Raw genomic sequence first — 18,659 nt, 5'->3', positions numbered from 1 at the left:
TTTGAGTCTAAGAAGATGTCCAGATCACACATTCTTTATCTTATAGCCTCCAGGCACCAAGATAAAATATTCACATTACTTAATTCACAGTGACAGAGATATATAATTGGATATCACCAGCATAATAATATCTCATCCCATGGTGATAGATGAGCTGATCCAATGTCCTCATATATTAAATAGAAGAGAGAGAGAAAGAGGGAGAGAGAGAGAGAGAGAGAGAGAGAGAGAGAGAGAGAGAGAGAGAGAACGAGAACGAGAACATATTGTTTTGGATTTATAAGGTGTGAATATGTACAATATTTGTTCAACAATCTAAGCTTGAACAAGAATGTAATACCTCACTTCTAATTGTATAATTTCTTAGCAACTTTAACTTTTGAAAGCTATGTGGAAAAATGGCATGTTTATTAATCAACTAGAATGTTTCTTTTCAAAGACTGGAAATAACCCTAAAACTAGACTATATATACCATTATGATATTTTAATAAAGATAATAAAACGTATCAGACAGTCTCCTTTACAACTAGGCTTCTGGCTCATAATCTAACTGTTCTTTAAAAAAATCTGCCAATCTTCATGCTACAGCAATTTAAAAGGCTTTGAGGAAGTTCCCCCCCACCCTTGAAAAGTAATACATAAATATTTTAAATAAATATTAAGATATGCTTGCTTCAGCGGCACATATATTAAAAGTAGAAGATTAGCATGGCCCTGCACAAGAAAGACACACACATTATCGAAGCATTCCATATTTTAAAAATTAAAATAAGTACTAAGACAGCTCTGATTCTGAAGATCTCTCAAGCAGAAGAACTGTGTTGTAGGATAACAGAATAAAAGATACAAAAGCGCAGAATAGGGCAATTAAAATTATTTAAGCATTAGAAGAGTTAGCCTGCAGGGAAAAGGAGCAGCATTTCCACATGTGCAGTTTAGGAAGAAGTGATTAAGGAGGGAGATAAGATAGAAGCATACGAAGGATTGAATTAAAAATGTGATTTGAAATTCCATCCACCCTTCATAGCTTCAGAATCCATGGATTGAAACTAAAAGTTTTCGATTTGATTAGTCCAAATCCCTCTGTCATTGCTTTATATTCACAGATTAATAAAAAGGATTTCAGCAGAATTTACAATTCAGTCGTATATTTCTTTATGTAAAAGTCCTTCTTTATATAATACATGATTAAATGGTGGCATTTACTGCTATAAATTAAATGTCTTAGGGCTTATCCATTTTTATGGTTTTTAAAAGCTATTAATTGCATTTATTGAAGACACCTACAGATACTAATTAAATGTGCAAAGGACTGTAACTTAGTTACAGGAAATATTTTACTTCTGACAGCTTTATTCAGAATCAAGGGCATCATGCCAATTAAGTACCAATTGGTAAGGGACAGTCAAAATGGCTTCACATCTTCTGTCCTGTTTATGACCTAAGGATACATCTTCTAGTCTAAACAGGCTTGAACTAGACATGAATTTGCTTTGATCCATCAATCTATTTTATACTGCATTCCTCCTATTGCCATCTTCTGCTAGGTTTTTACAAATTTACGAGGTGGAAGCTCAAGAAAAATAAATTAGTTTAAGTATTAACTTAAGAATGGAGATTTCATGCCCCTCCCTTCCCACTGCAGCTTGTCATTCCTGAGTACCCAGAGCCTTTATGATGCTGTCTGATACCACCCTATAGCTTCAGAGAGGGGTAAGATGCCGTGGGATGACAGATAACTAAAATAGCTTTTGAAGGTTCAGGGTTGTGGGGAAAGGTTCTATAGTTAATAGGGAATAAACCATGCTTAATACAACATGACTTAATGATGAGTAAACATGCATATAATTGCACTTCTGGCTACAAACGCACCCTCCATCTTAACCTGCTACCTTTTAGCCATGCAGTTGATTTTCTAGTCTAGGCTACTCATTTCATTTCCTTCTTTATGATCTTTGGCTTCTTCCAGGACTTTACTTTTTGGTTTTGTCATATGTTGTAAAACTTCATAATTGAAAGCATAAATATATTTGAAGCAAGTACAACTTTATTTATAAATATAAATTGTATCCTCATGGGTGGTTGATAGAAATATTGATTTAACCAACTGGTGTGATTGTAGCACATATAGGCCTCAGTTGGACATAAGCTGTTTGTTTTAATTCTGTGTGGAAGCAATTCTAAGCTATGACCTTAATGCAGAGAAGGAGAACTATGGCCCTTTTATGACTTGTGGGCTTGAACTTCCAGAATTACTGAGCCAGAATGGCTGGTTCAGGAATTTTGGGAGTTGAAATTCACAAGTCATAAAAGGCTTTTGTTCCCCACCCCTGCCTTAATATAAACATAATGGTGCTCTAATGATTGCTCTTTATGCACATCCATATTTTCCCATTGATTTTCTGCCATTTTAGAATCATGCCACATATTTATCAGGATCACATGTATATGACAATCTTTATAGGTAGAACAGATATAATTGTAATGCGCTTTTTACAGAAGTATGTTGTTTCATAAAATTGTAGATAGACCTCTTTCTATATCATGCTAATCTATATCATGATTAGCTTGCATTTGGATTAGCATGTAGTACTTTTGGTATATTCAGTAATCAGTGATACTTTCAATAAGTAAGGTTTTAGCATGATCTGTGAAGCAGATTATATCTTTCAAAATAATAATGGTATTTGGAAAAAAACATTTCTTGGAGCAAAGAAATTCAACTTTAGTATGAATTGAAGACATAGACAATTTGGCAAAACTATTGTGATTTTGCTTGAGGGGGAGGGGATAAAAATAAGTCAATATGGCAACTGCAATATCATCTTGACATTTTTTATTCCAACTGTAGATGCCCCTGTTTGGCTATATTTTTTGTGGGCTATATGATTGTTTTATATTTATATATTAATAAGGACTTTTGCAAGCCTTAAAATTCAGTCATACATTTCCTTAAATGAAGGTATTTCATTTTAAAAATATTAAATATTTGAAATAGCTTTCATATTGTAAAAAGCTTGACATAAAAATGTGGATTTTCTTTTGCTTAAACTAGAAAGTGGTGAAGAATGGGGAATATCTCTTTGTCATCCTTTCTTTCAAGATTCTTTTTTCTGATAAAACAAGATTTGCTATAGACAGGATAACAAGAATATCCAATCTCAGTTATTAGTCAAACTACAGGATATAACATGTTTTCAGAACAGTATTTTGGGGGGCATAGTTGAGAAACGATATAGGCAATTCTTCCCATTAACAAAATATGTATACTTTTCTAAACAGGAGGGAAATGCCCTTTTTAAAATAAACTTCTTAAACCAGGGAGACTATAAGAATTACTTCATAGTTAAATACAACAAAGTTCAAATGGAAAAAAGGACTATACAGTGTGCACAGTTGCATTGACTCATTTGTATCTCATTCATTGTCCTTCATTTCTGCACTTACGTTAAGATGAAACAAGAGTGAAAGTGAACTGCAGTACAGAGCAGCTAAAACTAAAGCAAAATTAATAAGATTAATAAGCAACTGTAAAATGGAGGTTTGTTTTATTATTCATTTAATATAGATTCCTATGAGAAGCAGAGACATTTTTTTCATTTTTAAAATTTGTTCAAGAAATCACCAGGAATGGGTAGCTTGGAAGTTACCTGAAGATAGCAATAGCACTAGCAATAACACTAGCAATAGCACTCAGATTTATATACCGCTTCACAGTGTTTTACAGTCCTCTCTAAGTGGTTTACAGAGTCAGCATATTGGCCCCAACAATCTGGGTCCTCATTTTACCGACCTCGGAAGGATGGATGTCTGAGTCAACCTTGAGTCTGGTGAGATTTGAACTGCCAAATTGCAGTCAGCCAGCAGTCAGCAGAAGTAGCCTGCAGTACTGCATTCTAACCACTGCGCCACCACAGCTCATAGATTTAAGAAAACTTAAATCTACCATGTTTTTGGTGGCAGCCACACATCTGCAATAGAGTAGAACTGCAGAACCATTAAATTATAGCATCAAAAGGAATCCTTGAGATCTTATAGTGCAACCTCCTGCCCAGAACAGAAATATATATCTTCTCAAATAATTGATTGTCTGAGATAATTCTACTCTATTGCAGATATGTGACTGCCACCAAAAACATGGTAGATTTAAGTTATTCAAATAACTTCCAAGCTGCCCATTCCTGGTGATTTTTTTTTAAAGTTTAAAACCAAATTGTTACACTACTTAACATCTCCCACAGTCAGAATGTTAGTTTTTTTTTCTTATTTTGAGTTTTGACCTAACCCTATAGAAAGCTTCCACCCACTAGTTCATTCCTACCTTCAGGAGTTATGAAATGATCCATACAGTTCCCACCCCAATGATGGGCAGAACGTAAGTGAAAGTATTTGGCAGGGGCCAAAATTCAGCCTTCTGATATACCAGAGGGCTTCAAGAGGCCATTCAATAATATAATAAAATCACAAAAAGGGACAAGGACAGTATTTTGTTTATTTTTTTTAGTTTCAAAAGTTTATACAGATCATGGGAAGCCTTATCTGCCCAAAATCATGGGCTGTTTTTATGATTTGGGGATCTGAAACCGTCTGATCCCATTCCAACATGCTTCCTGCTTCAATTTTTATTCTTAATTTTGTTTAAACACACAAAAACAGAAAAATAAAAATAATCTTGCATTGCCAATTTCAGCATCCTGCACTTTATTTGCAGCTGAGGAAAAGCACCAAACAAGGTGCTAGGACTTGCAGACGGCCCACTTTTTTCTATATTTGAATGGCTAGGACCATATAAAGATTTCAGAAGAGAAGAGAAGAGAAGAGAAGAGAAGAGAAGAGAAGAGAAGAGAAGAGAAGAGAAGAGAAGAGAAGAGAAGAGAAGAGAAGAGAAGAGAATGAGCTGGAAAATACCTTGGAGGTCTTCTAGTCCAGCCCCCTGCTCAAACAGGAGAACCTGTACCATTTCAGATAAATGACTGTCTAGACTCTTCTTAAAAACATCCAGTGATGGAGCACCCACGATTTCTGAAGACAAGCTGTTCCACTGGTTAATTGTCCTCACTGTTAGGAAGTTTTTCCTTAATTCCAGGTTGCTTCTCTCTTCGATTAGTTTCCAACCCTTATTTTCTGTCCTGCCCTCTGGTGCTTTGGAAAATAATTTGATCCCCTCCTCTTTGTGGCAGCCCCTCAAGTACTGGAATGCTGCTATCATGTCACCCTAATTCTTCTTTTCTTTAGACTGGCCAAACCCAAATCCTGCAGCCTTTCTTCATATGTTTTAGTCTCCAGGCAATTGGTCATCTTAGCTGCTTTTCTGTGATGCTAGTAGTTTGTTGCCAATAAAATTTCTTTGCTTATTGAAACTCAGATAATGTCAGGTTTCCTTAGGGATGCTGCCATTCTGAAGGGTTGGTGGTGGTGTAGGCTGTTGGAGCCAAATTCCTTGCATGCTTTCACTTTCACTGTAACCATGTGGGATTTAGGGAGAGGGGACCAGGTTGACGTGATGGACTTCCTCCCAGCCAGTTCTAGCAAGATTGCAGCATTCTGAGGATGAACTGCTATCAAGCTAACACCTTGGAGTTCTCAAAACACTTTTGCGGCATTGTATTGGTTACTGATGGACAAGGGGATTGGGGTGGGGTTTGAAGGGGTGAAAATAGCCTAACGCTTTGTGCGGAAACTTCAGATTCCGCCTGACTTCTCTGCAATCACTTTTTCTCAGTAAAAGTTTCCTTTTGAAATACTGCTGGTTTCAAGAGTCATGCTTTCCTGAGAAGATAGCTGAGGCAGGTCCTTACAGATAATTTTGTAGTTGACACTAATTTATCCCAGTTCTCTTGTTGGGAGGGATTTCAACATTATTGTAGAAATTGTTGTCTAAAATGTCTCAGTGTGTTGCATCTGCCATAGCAACCATAAACTAAGGGAGCAGAATATTGTCATGGTCAGAGTTTCTCTAATTAGCCTTAAATTATCTATTGGAATGACAGGACACTGTTTTAAATAGTTCATCCTAAGCACTTAATGGAGCTGAACAGTTTCCTGAATGTGCTTAAGATATGTTTCCTGCCTCATTGATTGATGATATAGTTGAAGACTTGCACGGTATATGGAATACAGAAAGAATTGGAATAAAGAAACTGACCCCATCATTCCTAATCTGTCTCACTCCCTATCTGCTTAACTCTTATTTTCCTGGCTGATTAAACTTGTCAAGGTAGTACAGGCCCAGTATAGTGGCAATGCTTCTTGCTGACAATTAAATAATTATAGACTGTAACAATTATGTTATTACTGGCCAATTCTTCCCAAACCTTAGATGTATTGGACCACAGCTCCAATAATTGCTGATTGTAAGATCTTTGAGTATGCACATTGGGGATAATGGAAATCCTAATCTAGGATATTTTTGTGAAAGACATACTGTTAGAAATTCTGTTTTATTAAATAGTAGCACAGGATTATTATATAGCCATACAGATTGGTGGCAAAGTCTGATTACATACCCATACCCATCAAATAAAATATACAGTGTGCAGTTATAAGCCTTGCTGCTTAGCTGTTTCAACTGTCACAGGAAACTCCTCAGAACATAGAAGAGCCATAGATTATAACCATAGATGCAAACTAAACACTGCTGTCTACTGGCTGAATACTTCTGTAGTTGTTGCAATACAAAATACATTCTATCATGTATTCCAACACATATCAAATTTGGGAAGACTTGTATAAAAATGATTAGGGTTTTTCTCCCCACGGACCTCATTTCAACTACAGAATTTTTATTTATTTTTTTGCATTTTTACAGGAAAGCATTTTGCTGAACATTCCACCATATTTAAGAAAATAGTTTAGGATAACGTATACAATCTTTCAAAACAAACCTAGCTCAGGATACTGAGAAATTACAATCTCAATAGACAACCAAGAATTAAGGATATTGCTTGGATTACAGAAGCAGATGAATATATTTTCATTATATAATGAAATCTGTGTAGAAATATTGAAACTGGGCCTCTCTCAAATTAATTATTTCTGGCTTTTTGGTAATACATAAATTATTTGTTAAATATATTTTAGCAATTCCTTTCCCCATGTTTACTTTGATTTTGCTGAGAGATTGTGGTTATTAAAAACAATTAATATTCCCAATATTCTTGGCACTGTGAATCTATTCAGTCATCTATTTGCTTCTCTCTTAGTCAAGAATTACTTTGCAACTATTAATAATTTTGTAATGTACTAAAACAATTTGAACTGTTCTTTTCTAGCATTTAGCTTCTACTATCCAGTAATGAACAATGTTAACTCATCATCAAGAACATTCCTTATTCATAGTAACTACTTTTTGTGATAATCTTGTAGTAATTGATTTTTTTTACAAATACTGAAGATTATTTAAAATCCACTGCTTTTATTTCAATGAGTTCCTAAGTACTATTTTGTTGCATCAAGTATTATTTACCTTAGCAACAGAGGATATTTTGTTTGTTTGTTTGTTTGTTTATTAGATTTATGTGGCCACTGATCTCATAACGCAACTCTGGGAGCCTCACAGCAATAAAACCAATTATAAAATAAAAATCAAAAAAATCAAAAATCAAAAACAAAAATCCAGTGCCTCAATCATTCCTTTGGGATGCCCCACTACCAGCATCAGATATCCTCATTCTCTCCCAGTGCCTGAGTAAAAAGCTAGGTCTTGTATGGCCTGTTGAAAGTCTAGAACAGGGATGGCTAACCTTTTTGCCATTGCATGCCAAAAGCGGGGGGAGTGCGGGGGGGGGGTTTGAGCACACATGTGCCCATACCCACAATTCAATGCCCCCCAAGCCCCACCCCTCCGCACACGTGCGCACACTACTCCCACCCCACTCCCCCTGCTTTTGGCACGTGCCAGCAAAAACGTTACCGGTGGGACCGGATAGCCCTTTTTTCACTCTCCCCAGGCTCCAGAGACTTTCTTGGAGCCTGGGGAGGGTGAAAACAGCCTCCCCCACCATCCTGGAAGCCCTAAGGAGGCTGTAAATGGCCCATTTCCCAACTTCCAGTGGGCCCGGAAGGCCTGAAAATCAGCTGGCTGGCGTGCCCATGCGGCTGGAACTGAGCTAGAGCAACGTTCATGTGCCCGCAGATATGGCTCCACGTGCCACCTATGGCACGTGTGCCATAGGTTCATCATCACGGGTCTAGAAGGATAGGAACTGCTGAAATCATTATAGGGACAGGTTTTATAAGGTAGGGACAGCCAAGAAATGGCATGTTTGCTAAGATTTCAGGAAAGGATCCGAAATTACATATTATACATGTACACTTGGTGTGCTGGTTTTAGGGAAAACCTGGAGACTTTTAACTGATTAGCAATCTGGTAAATTATCTATGCAGTCATTAGTCATAGCATGTGATGCAATTTAAATGGTATGTCATGTGACATCTTAACATTTTCCCCCAGTTTATAGTTGTAAATGCCTATTCTTTAGATAAAATACGGCTTTGATGTCTTCTATAATCTATCATGGGCTTGCTGAGTTCTAGAGTAGTTGTTAGGAGGAAGTGGATTAAACTTGAATTTGTAATTATATATTGTAATTATATTTTTTAACCTGAAAGATGCAGATATATCCTGTTCTTTTATAGAGAGCAAAATTGCTTTTTGGGGTTGCTACAACCAAAGTAACCATGGCTAGAGAAATGGAGCTTCTCTGTCTCATTCTCTTTGAAGGAATGAATGAACACATTTCTCAAGTTCAATATAAGGATTGTGATTTTTAGATATTGTCAGATTAATCTCATGAATAATATAGAAAATTCAACCAGAGTTCAGTTCTTTATTTGTTTAGATACAATAGATAGAATCTTGCCAGGCTAAACCCTTATTATTCTCACCTTAACCTAAAAGATTCAAGAAAATGACTACCCTAACTCTCTTCCTCTGTTTTTTATCTAGCTCCTGGATGTGTTGCAACTGTCTCACACCCAATTCTGGAATGTACTCCCTCCTTCCTGGGAAACTGCTGGTTCACTGTAGTCCACCAGACCAGCTCCCCTTCCAAAGGTGCAATCTCTCAGATGTGCCTCCGCAGATGATAATGTTTGTACTAAATATAACTATTATTCAGAGGGCACATTGCAATGAATACAGTGCATCATCTATTGTTTTGAAAATATTAGCATAAGACACACCTCAATGCCTACTGTAATTATGGAAGAAAAGGAGGCATTTCAAACATTTTACCACCTATAGCATCACAGCTGTAGGCTCTAGTTGCTGCTGAGTTATTTTTAAAGACCAGTAATAGCAAATCTGAACAGGTACAAAGTGTTATATTTAATGGCATGATGGTACACAATTTCGATCATCACATGTTTGTACTGGAACACCACTTTTTAAAAATCAGTAGACTGCTTTCTACCTCCTACAATCCTACAAGTTTTAGGAGCACAATAGAGCTTTCTTGCAACTTTTTTTTTTTTAAATATCCCTTTTTGGTGCCAATTTTTCTGAATGAAGGGATTTCTTTCCTTCTTTGTCATTCAATGTCCTCCTGCCATTTCACCGTCCCAGCCCCATTTCCAAACTGATAGTGTGATGGCTTCTGCCCCTCTGTTCATCAGAGCATTCAGACCGTGAAAACATTTCTTCTAGGAAGAATTATATTATTACAAAATAGAAATCATTTTTTCTCAGTAAAGTGTGGAAATTACCATCCCCTCTAAGAATAGTTCTAAAGGCTACATGGGGAAAAAAGGATAGGAATAGGATAGAGATGGCATTGTATGTCTCAGTTTTGTCTCTGAATCTTAGTAGATTCTGATTTCCTTCCCAAACACAGTCAGGAAATGACTATTTTCCTCAAAGACTGAATTTTCACTAAAAAAACCAAACACTGGAAAGACTAAATCAGTTTAATGTTTTTGCTCTTATATTGGTCAAGGCCAAAATAGTCCAGAGGAATGCAAAGTTTTGATTCAATAAGCAATTCATAGTTGGTGTCAGACCTGTCCCAGTTTGATTCCTTAGGGAAGTAAAACTCTTGACTCCATGGGAAGTGAAAAGGCACTTTTACTAAGGAAAACTGGTTGCAGTAGAATCAAGCGGAATCTAAAATTCCTGCCTACCAACACGAAGGTAAAACTCCTAGTTTCTCCTAACCCTCCCCCCACCCCCCATAATCCATCCAGGCATAATCAATCCAGCACTGCTGAGATGTTATGAGAAACTCTGAGGTGTTTGGGTTGGTTAAATTCCAGACTCAGGGCAAATGGACTTGAACAAGCCAGCAACAGCGTGAATCGGATTCCAGACACCCTAGATCAGTGATGGCTAACCTTTTTGCCATCGTGTGCCAGGAGGGGAGGGGGCGGGGGAGGTTTGCGCGTGCACGTGCCCACACCCATAATTCTATGCGCCCCGCCCTGTGCATGCGTGCGCAACCCTCCCTCCCCCCCCGCTCCTGTCACACGATGGCCCAGTAGGCCTGTTTTTCTTTCTCACCTGGCTCCAGACCCTCTCTATGCATCTGGGGAGGGTGAAAACAGCCTTTCCCACCCTCTCAGAGACCCTCTGGAGGCCTGAAACGGCCCATTTCCCAACTCCCGGTTGGACAGGAAGTTACGTTTTTTGCTGTCCCCAGCCTCCAGAGCCTCTCTAGGAGTCTAGGGTCTAGACTGGGCCCTCCCCAGATGCATAGAGAGGATCTGGAGCCAAGTGAGAAAGAAAAACGGGCCTTCCCCTCCCCCACAAGCCCTCCGGAGGCAGGAAACAGCCTGTTTCCCTACTTCTGGTAGACCCAAAAGGCCCGAAAATCAAATGGCCAGAGCTGAGCTGGCGTGCCCACTGATATGGCTACACATGCCGCCTGTGGCACGCGTGCCATAGATTCGCCATCACGGCCTTAGATCCTCCTCAACTGTCATTTTCCCTCTCCCAATTTCCCATCATAAAAATAAACAGCAACCTGACCATTTGTTACAAAATGATGACGGATGATTTTTAAGGCCAGTTGATTGTACATTCTGTATAGAATACAATGAGCTGGAAGGAACCTTGGAGGTGTTCTAGTCCAGCCCCCTGCTCAAGCAGAAGAACCTATACCCGTGATGGTGAACTTATGGCATGCGTGCCACACGTGGCACGCAGAGCCATATCAGTGGGCACACGAGCATGGCCCTAGCTCAGCTCCAGCGTGCATGCGTGTGCCGGCCAGCTGATTTTTGGGCCTTTGCAGCCCACCAGAAGTCAGCAAATGGGCCATTTCCAGCCTCCGGAGGGCCTGGGGGGGTGGGGACAGCCTGTTTTTTGCTCTCTCCAGGCTCCAGAGGCTTTCTAGGAGCCTGGGGAGGGTGAAAACGGCTTTCCCCACCCCCCCGAAGGCCCTCCAGAAGCCGGAAACGGGCCACTCAGCTTGGATTGTCAGAGGCATTTAAAAGAAAAAAAAGCCTCTGCCGATCAGGTAACTCAGCTGGGATCGTCAGGGCCTTTTGAAAGCATTTTTTTACAACCTCTTTGCCGAAGAGGTTGTAAAAAAAATGGTTTTAAAAGTAAAAAATAAAATTGGCCACGCCTACCCAGTCACATTACCCCCTCCACCAAGCCACGCCCACAGAACCGGTAGTAACAAATTTTAGATTTCACCACTGGTCTGTTTTTTCTTCAATATTTTCTTCAACCATTCAATATTTATCAAAGCCAATATACTTGTAATCATTATGATGATTACAGGGTTTTTTTTTAGTGTTTACAGTATTTTGCCCATCTACTGTACTAATAATCTTTGCCTTTCTCCATTGCAGACAAGTATTTTCATTTTTCACTTCATTTGAGTGCAGAGGAGGCAAAGGAAAACAAGAGTGGCCTAAAGCTACTCAGAGGGTTCCAAGCTAAGATGAAATCCAAAGCCACAAACATTGCCACTCCTTTCTAGGGTGAAAACCCCCCAGCACCTACCACTTTGTCTCAGAGTAACTGAAAAAGCTTTCTTTTTCTCCTTCCTCTTTCATTCTCTCTCCAAACTGACAAACAGCAAGGCTGTTTTACAACAATCCTATTTTCAAGGTGTTTTCTCTTCTTCTATTAATCAGTTGGACAATCAGTGGGTCATTGTTTTGGTGCCTGTTACTTATTGTCATAGCAGGCTAATGACGCTATAAAATGCTTTGTCTCTGCAATCTATTCCAAGCTTTGTTTGCTTGCAGAAATGCAAGGTCTGCATGATTACACTTAAGATATAGCTGAATTCAATACTGGATTAGCAACATCTTTGACTGTGGGTCTTTTCCTGCTACACCTAATCATAATATAAACAAACATCTCCACAACTATTTCTTCATCTCATTCCCAGCCCACTGAGTGAGACAGGATTAACTTATTTCTTAGCTTTACTGTTTAAAAGTCTATAAAAGCTAACATGCATATGATCGCAAAGCCTTTGTATATTGTATTAAAAAAAATGCTTCTTACTTGTTCAGAGTCCTTCCAGTTTTTTCCTAAAGTGGAAGAATTCTGGAACAAATTGGCCCTAAGGAACTTATTAAACTTCCTGCTTACATTTTCTGAATTCCAAAAAAGTTCAGCATGCAAGTTCAGAGCTAAATGTTATGGTTTTCACAGTACTAGTCCAAGTAGAGAATAAATCTGGGTATTCCTTGCACTAAGGGTCATTTCAGTTTGTTTTTAATGGGGCGGTGGAACCAACTGGGCTATTTCTCTTCCTTAAGTGCACTAGGTAAGTTTTGGGGCTAACAGATATATTTCCAAACATATTTGGAATTTTGAGTGCCTAACTGAGGATGTGTTTCTAAAATGGTAGCCATAGGGTGGGAGGCTGTTGGCTGGTGCATCTGACTTTTTCCTTTCTTCCCAGAATCCAGTCTGGCATTCTGATTTTGATTTGATTTTCAAAACATGTACATGAAACTTAAGAAGGACACAAGCACTTTTGTAAATAAAGATTACATAAAAGGCCCAGTGCTGCATTCAACATATCTAGTTCTTATTTGTTTATTTACTGTGGCAAGAATATAAAAATGTAAACAGAGGTAGCAAGAGTTTGATTAATACAAAGAAAGCTGCTCAGCTTCTATTTTATTTTATTTTTTATTATTTTATTATATATTTTATTATTTTATTGTATTGTATTTTTATTATTATTGTATTTTATTATTTTATTTATTTTTATTCCAGTTTTATCCTGTCTTTATCATTGATCAGCTCAAGTTAGCATACATGCCTAATATTTCTGCTTTCTATTTTTTGCACAACACTGTGAAGATAAAATGACTGGCTCAAAGTCATCCAGCTGTTTTTTATTATCTAATAGTCTCCTATTACCATACTTAACCTGCATTTTGACTCTATTCAGTTACTGTCAGCTAGTTTTATCGTGAGCCTTATGCATTGGGAAAAGAAATGGAGTACAGTTACCTTTCTGTGAACCTCTTGCATTGTTTAGGGACAAACAATTATATTGAACATTTAGAATATAACAGTCCTTTCTGCTTTTATGAAAATGAGAGGTAGTGACAGGAGTTTTTGTCTCTTTACTGGACCATTGCATGTAGGTTGGTGAAGGGCTTCATCTTGCTTTTTCTTTCTTAAATGCAGAGAGAGTATTCAATATTCAATATTAAGAGTCATGGTGGCACAGTGGTTAGAATGCAGTACTGCAGGCTATTTCTGCTGACTACCAGCAGTTTGGCAGTTCAAGTCTCACTGGCTCAGGGTTGATTCAGCCTTCCATCCTTTCGAGGTCAGTAAAATGAGAACTCAAATTGTTGGGGGCAATATGCTGATTCTGTAAACCACTTAGAGAGGACTGTAAAGCATTGTGAAGCGGTACATAAGTCTAAGTGCTATTGCTATTCTGAACTGAAACACCTGTGTGCTGATCCTGAGCAAAATCAGGTATGCAGAACTCTCCTCTAATTACAGATGTGGGCAGATCATGGACCAGAAGCAGTCAGGGCATCTATTTCCAGATGTTTCCAAATTTTTGCTGCTTTAATCGGGTTGCAAAGATACAATGCATCTTTTTCTGTCATATTTCAGGCACCCATTTTGTTGCATCATACTCTCCCACAATTCCTCCCCCAGCAGGTTTTTGTTTTCTGAAACTAAAGATTGAAATGGTTACCATTCATCTCACAAAAGATGAATTGCTTTTATTGCTTTAACTCCTCAAAATACACCAATACTTCTTCAACAGGCCAGCCACTTGGTCCCACTCTCTCTGGCAACATTGCATCATCTCATTTGCCAAAGCCAATAGATAGATGGAGCAAGAGATAGAGCAGGAGACAGATAGATCTCTCCCTCTCCCCACCATAAAAATGCTCCTGTTCAAATTAAAACAAACGAGCAAGCAAGAATCAAGCTTGGCTATCTATTATACATGGAATGCAATCCGTGCTTTGCCCTTTTCAATTTAACACAATCAGGTTCTGAATTTTGTAAAAGGCTTTGCATAAGTTGAACAGACTGCATGGTGCAGGAAGATGGGTGGGCAGAAAGCAGCTGGTTTAGTCCTACACTCTCCTCATGCATATGTCATTTGAATGTCTGAATTGGCCTGTTATTTGTTGATTTATAATTTTTAGTTTTCTCATTGAGACTTATGTTATTAACTTCCATACAAACATTTTCCTACTGTTGAAGACACATTTGGGGGCCTGCATATTTGTGGGGGAACTGCAATTGAAAAATTGCATGGGTTTACAGAAGGCCTTCTGTTATAGAAACTGAGCTAAAGTGGTCCAATTTAGATTCACCAGACTGAAGACATCCAGGGTGTTAGTTATTATTTGCAATCCCAACATCAATACCATTTAGAGATACTATCAAGTGGTGGGTTTCTACTGGTTCGCCTCGGTTCAGGCTAACCAGTAATGGTGGCAATGGGAGGCTCCGCCCACCCACCCTGACATCATCACGGACACTCTGCGCATGCAGTTCCGAACCGGTAGCGAAAGTAAGTGGAACTCACTACTGAAGTGCCATGAGAATCAGAAAGGAGAAAGGACTGCTAATTTCACATCAAAAGCTACTTCGTTATGCTTTATTTCTTTTCTTTTCGTAAGACTCCATTCTTGGTATATTGTCTTATCAATGAACACATACTATTGTTCCCTTAATATCCCATTGCTATTTGAAAGTGTGTTGGCATATGTGTATGCTGTGGAGGAGGAAAGAAAAATCATTTTTTTCATGTTAGTGCATTTAAAGAAACAACAAATTCAGTAATTTGTAAAATGGATTTTATATTATCTAGTGTCCCCCCCCAACTATTTTCCCTTTTTCAACAAGTAAGCTCTTTAGTAAATCCTCTAAAGCAATCAAATACCTATTAAATAGCTTTTTACTGGGTTTTTAAAGGCAGCTAGATTAAAGCATCAGGAAATACAAGATGGACTCAAAGTGGATTCAGACATTAAGTAATTTTACCCAATCGTGATGGGATGAAATTAATGGATTTAGCACTACTCTGGAACAGTGCTAAATTTATGATTCAGAGTAGCCTGAAAATTTACTGAGTAGAACAAGGGATGACTGTGGGGGGAAGCAGTTGTGAAATGAAGGGAAAAGAAAACCTCTTCCTGGTGTTATAAATGTCAGAAGAGGCTATCTGGGGATAAATAAAGCAAATGAATGAATCAATGGAACCACTTCACTCTACTTTTAGAAACAAGGGAACACTATCAATTTGTGAAGCTGCTTCAAAGGAAACAGAATAACAAAGGAATTAAAACACAATATTCTAATACTTGCAAAAATCAAAATTTATCAGAAAGGTAGTATGAACTTTCTTAAAAGTAATAAATGACTTATACTGGATTTACATGTTTTTTCTCTGGTGGGTGGTCTATCAGGGCAACCTGGTCTACCCAATTATGGGACGGAGGATACTGCTTCCATTTTACATAAATTTAACACTGGATTTTAATGTACAGGTTATAAACGCCAAATCACTAAGGAAATCAGTGAGTGATTTTTTAAAGACTGTACTTAAAATCATCATTTTGTAAAAAGCTAGTAAGATACATTTCTTTGTTCCAATTCAATATATTTATCAAGGCTGACTTGCTTTCTTTCTCTCACAGCCAGGCAACAGAAACTAGGGAGAGGGAGGAATGCTTGGAATGTTTGGGTGGCTGGGAGGGAATTGAGGAATTCCTGTGCATCCATCTGTGACCTGGGAGAATCTTGAAACCTCAAGGTCAAATGATGAGAGCCTTCTGAGCTGAGCAGACTGTTTCCCAAAACAAAGAGATTGTACTGGATTGGTGGACACTGAACAGTGGGTGGCACAGAGAGGAAAAGGAAGATTGTAACTATGCAGTTTTCGTGTGAAAAGTAAGAACTGGCTTTGCTTTCTACTGTGCCTATATGGATCTATCAGTAAAGTTATGCTCTTAGTAAAATAATGTTCCAGGAGTTTCTTTTGCTGCATATGCCAGTGGGACAGTTGACATTAAGCCAGTTCTCATAGTAGTAGCCTACCTGGATCCCACCAGGAGGCCAATAATGCCAAGATGTCAGTGGCAGACAAAGATTCAGAGGAGAGGAAGAAGCCAAGAGAAATCCTGGCTCGGGAAGCTCCAGTGATGTAGCTGTAGCAGGGCATAGCTGGCTGGCGTGCATCCCAAACAGAAAACCCACTGGGTGATGAATGTGGGCAAGGCGGAGGAAGCCAAGGACCCCCTGGATCCCGAGGGAGTCAACATGGTCCGAGGGAACAGATGAAAAATGAGGCAACTGGCTTAGTAGGACAAACCAGCTGAGTGGAAGCTTCTGGTCACTACCCACAGGCAATCAATGGAGCAACTGAGAGAGAAGTTTGGCAATTTGAAGACTTGGTCACTGTGATCACCGGGGATCACAGTGGCGGTAACTAGGGTGGGAGAAGTGAAGCCACAAACATTGGTGGCTACCCTGTCTCTCCCTCTCCTGCTCCTATATGGAGCGCTATGGAGTGATGTACTCAGACGATGCAACCTAGGTTCATGCTGTTGCATCTAACCTAGAAGGGAGTGCTTCAAGATAGTTTGTGTCTCTGCATGATGAGAGTTCTCCAGAGATGACTGACCTAGATGCCTTCATGCAAGCACTGCAAGAGCTGTTTGAAGACCCTATGGCAGCTCAACACATGGAGGCCTGTATCCACATCCTAAACCAGTGCAAGTGATCAGTGACGGAATACATACAAGACTTCCACAGTCTGGCTAGCCGCCTGAGAGACTGATATGAGTGCATGCTGGTTTACCAATTTCAGGAAGGACTAAGCAAAGAGCTATACCACAACTGCCTAGCCTGGGCAGTGCCACATGACCTGCAAGCATGGTATCGAGTGACCACTGAAGTGGAGATTGACCTAATGGAGTACCATGAACACACATGCAGGAAAGCCGGCTTCGCTGAGCACCTGAGAAATGACTGGCCCCCAGAGGAGGAACAGGGGGTGCACCTCTGATCAAAGGAGGGAAGCCTCACCAAAGCCCAGGGTCTTGCTTCTTCTGTGGAAAAGAGGGCCATTGAATGGCCAAATGCCTCATGCCATACCCAACTATTGCTCCCCCACCTCTGAGCCAGACGAAGAAGAAAAAGCCCCCCACGAAACTAAAAGAGAAGATAGGCATGGGTCAGCAGGTAATGAAGTTCTCTCCCCAATCCAGCGAGGAGGAGGGAACTATGACTCCCAACAAACTGGCCCCAGTCTTCTATGAAAGCAACAGTGAGGGGGACAATGACCTGATTATAAGTGGCACTATCATCTCTATTGGGTGGAGATTTTGATGTCCTCAGGACTATTACTGACTTGTTTTCCAAACAAACCCATTTTGTGGCATGCCCCAGGATTCCTTCAGCCTGGTCCTTGGCTAAGCTATTCATGCAGCTTGTGTGTCAGTTGCATGAGGTCCCAAAGCATATAATCTCAGACCAAGGAGCGCAAATTCACATCAATGGTTTGGTGGGAATTCCTGAGTTTGATAGGCTCCTCTCAGGGACTTAGCTCTGCCCTTCATACTCAAACAAACAGGACTTATGAATGTATGAACTCAGTCCTGGAATAATATCTGTGATGTGTGAGTTATCACAAACCAATTGGACTGAGCTTCTGCGGTTCGCAGAAGTGGCCTATAATAACTCAGTGCATAGTAGCACTGGATCTACTCCTTTCTGGGTGGCCACTGTTAGAGTTCGTGTCTATGCCAGAACTCCCTCAGGAGAGACCCTTGTCAGTCTCATGGGCTGAGAGAGTGATTGATCCCAAATCACCCAGCTGGCTTTCTTTGTCAAGTATCTTTTTATAATTGAAGATATTTGAAAGATATTATAGATCACTATTTTGCTGAACTTTTACTGTTTTGTGCCTTTAAACATTTTAGTTTTCACTTTGCATGAGACTTCCATCGGTGCTTGTTAGCCATTTTGTTGTGTAGTGTACCAAGCCCAAAGAACACATCAAGATTTATTGGTTTAGAGCAGATAAAATGATCAATCACTATTACAACAAAGTGCATTACATGATCCCTCAGTTATTTTATTGGACTGAGGCCATTAAAATAAATAAATACATTTCTTCTTCCCCTTTTCACACCTGAATCAGGAATGAGATTAGAAGCTTCAGCTTCAAACTGAATGTATTTTGTCCAAATGAGAAAT

At 39.3% G+C, this 18,659-nt stretch overlaps 1 pseudogene; it reads left to right on the top strand.

Annotated features, from left to right (window-relative positions):
- Nucleotides 1-666: 666 nt before the first annotated feature.
- On the top strand, nt 667-760 carry LOC117676525 (U6 spliceosomal RNA; annotated as a pseudogene).
- Nucleotides 761-18,659: the final 17,899 nt, after the last annotated feature.

Source organism: Pantherophis guttatus, chromosome 5 (genome assembly GCF_059756535.1).
Source record: "Pantherophis guttatus breed Tessera chromosome 5, ASM5975653v1, whole genome shotgun sequence".
Taxonomy (NCBI): Eukaryota; Metazoa; Chordata; class Lepidosauria; order Squamata; family Colubridae; genus Pantherophis; species Pantherophis guttatus.
Note: the sequence above shows the minus strand (reverse complement) of the source record. Positions and strands in the feature narration are given on the sequence as shown.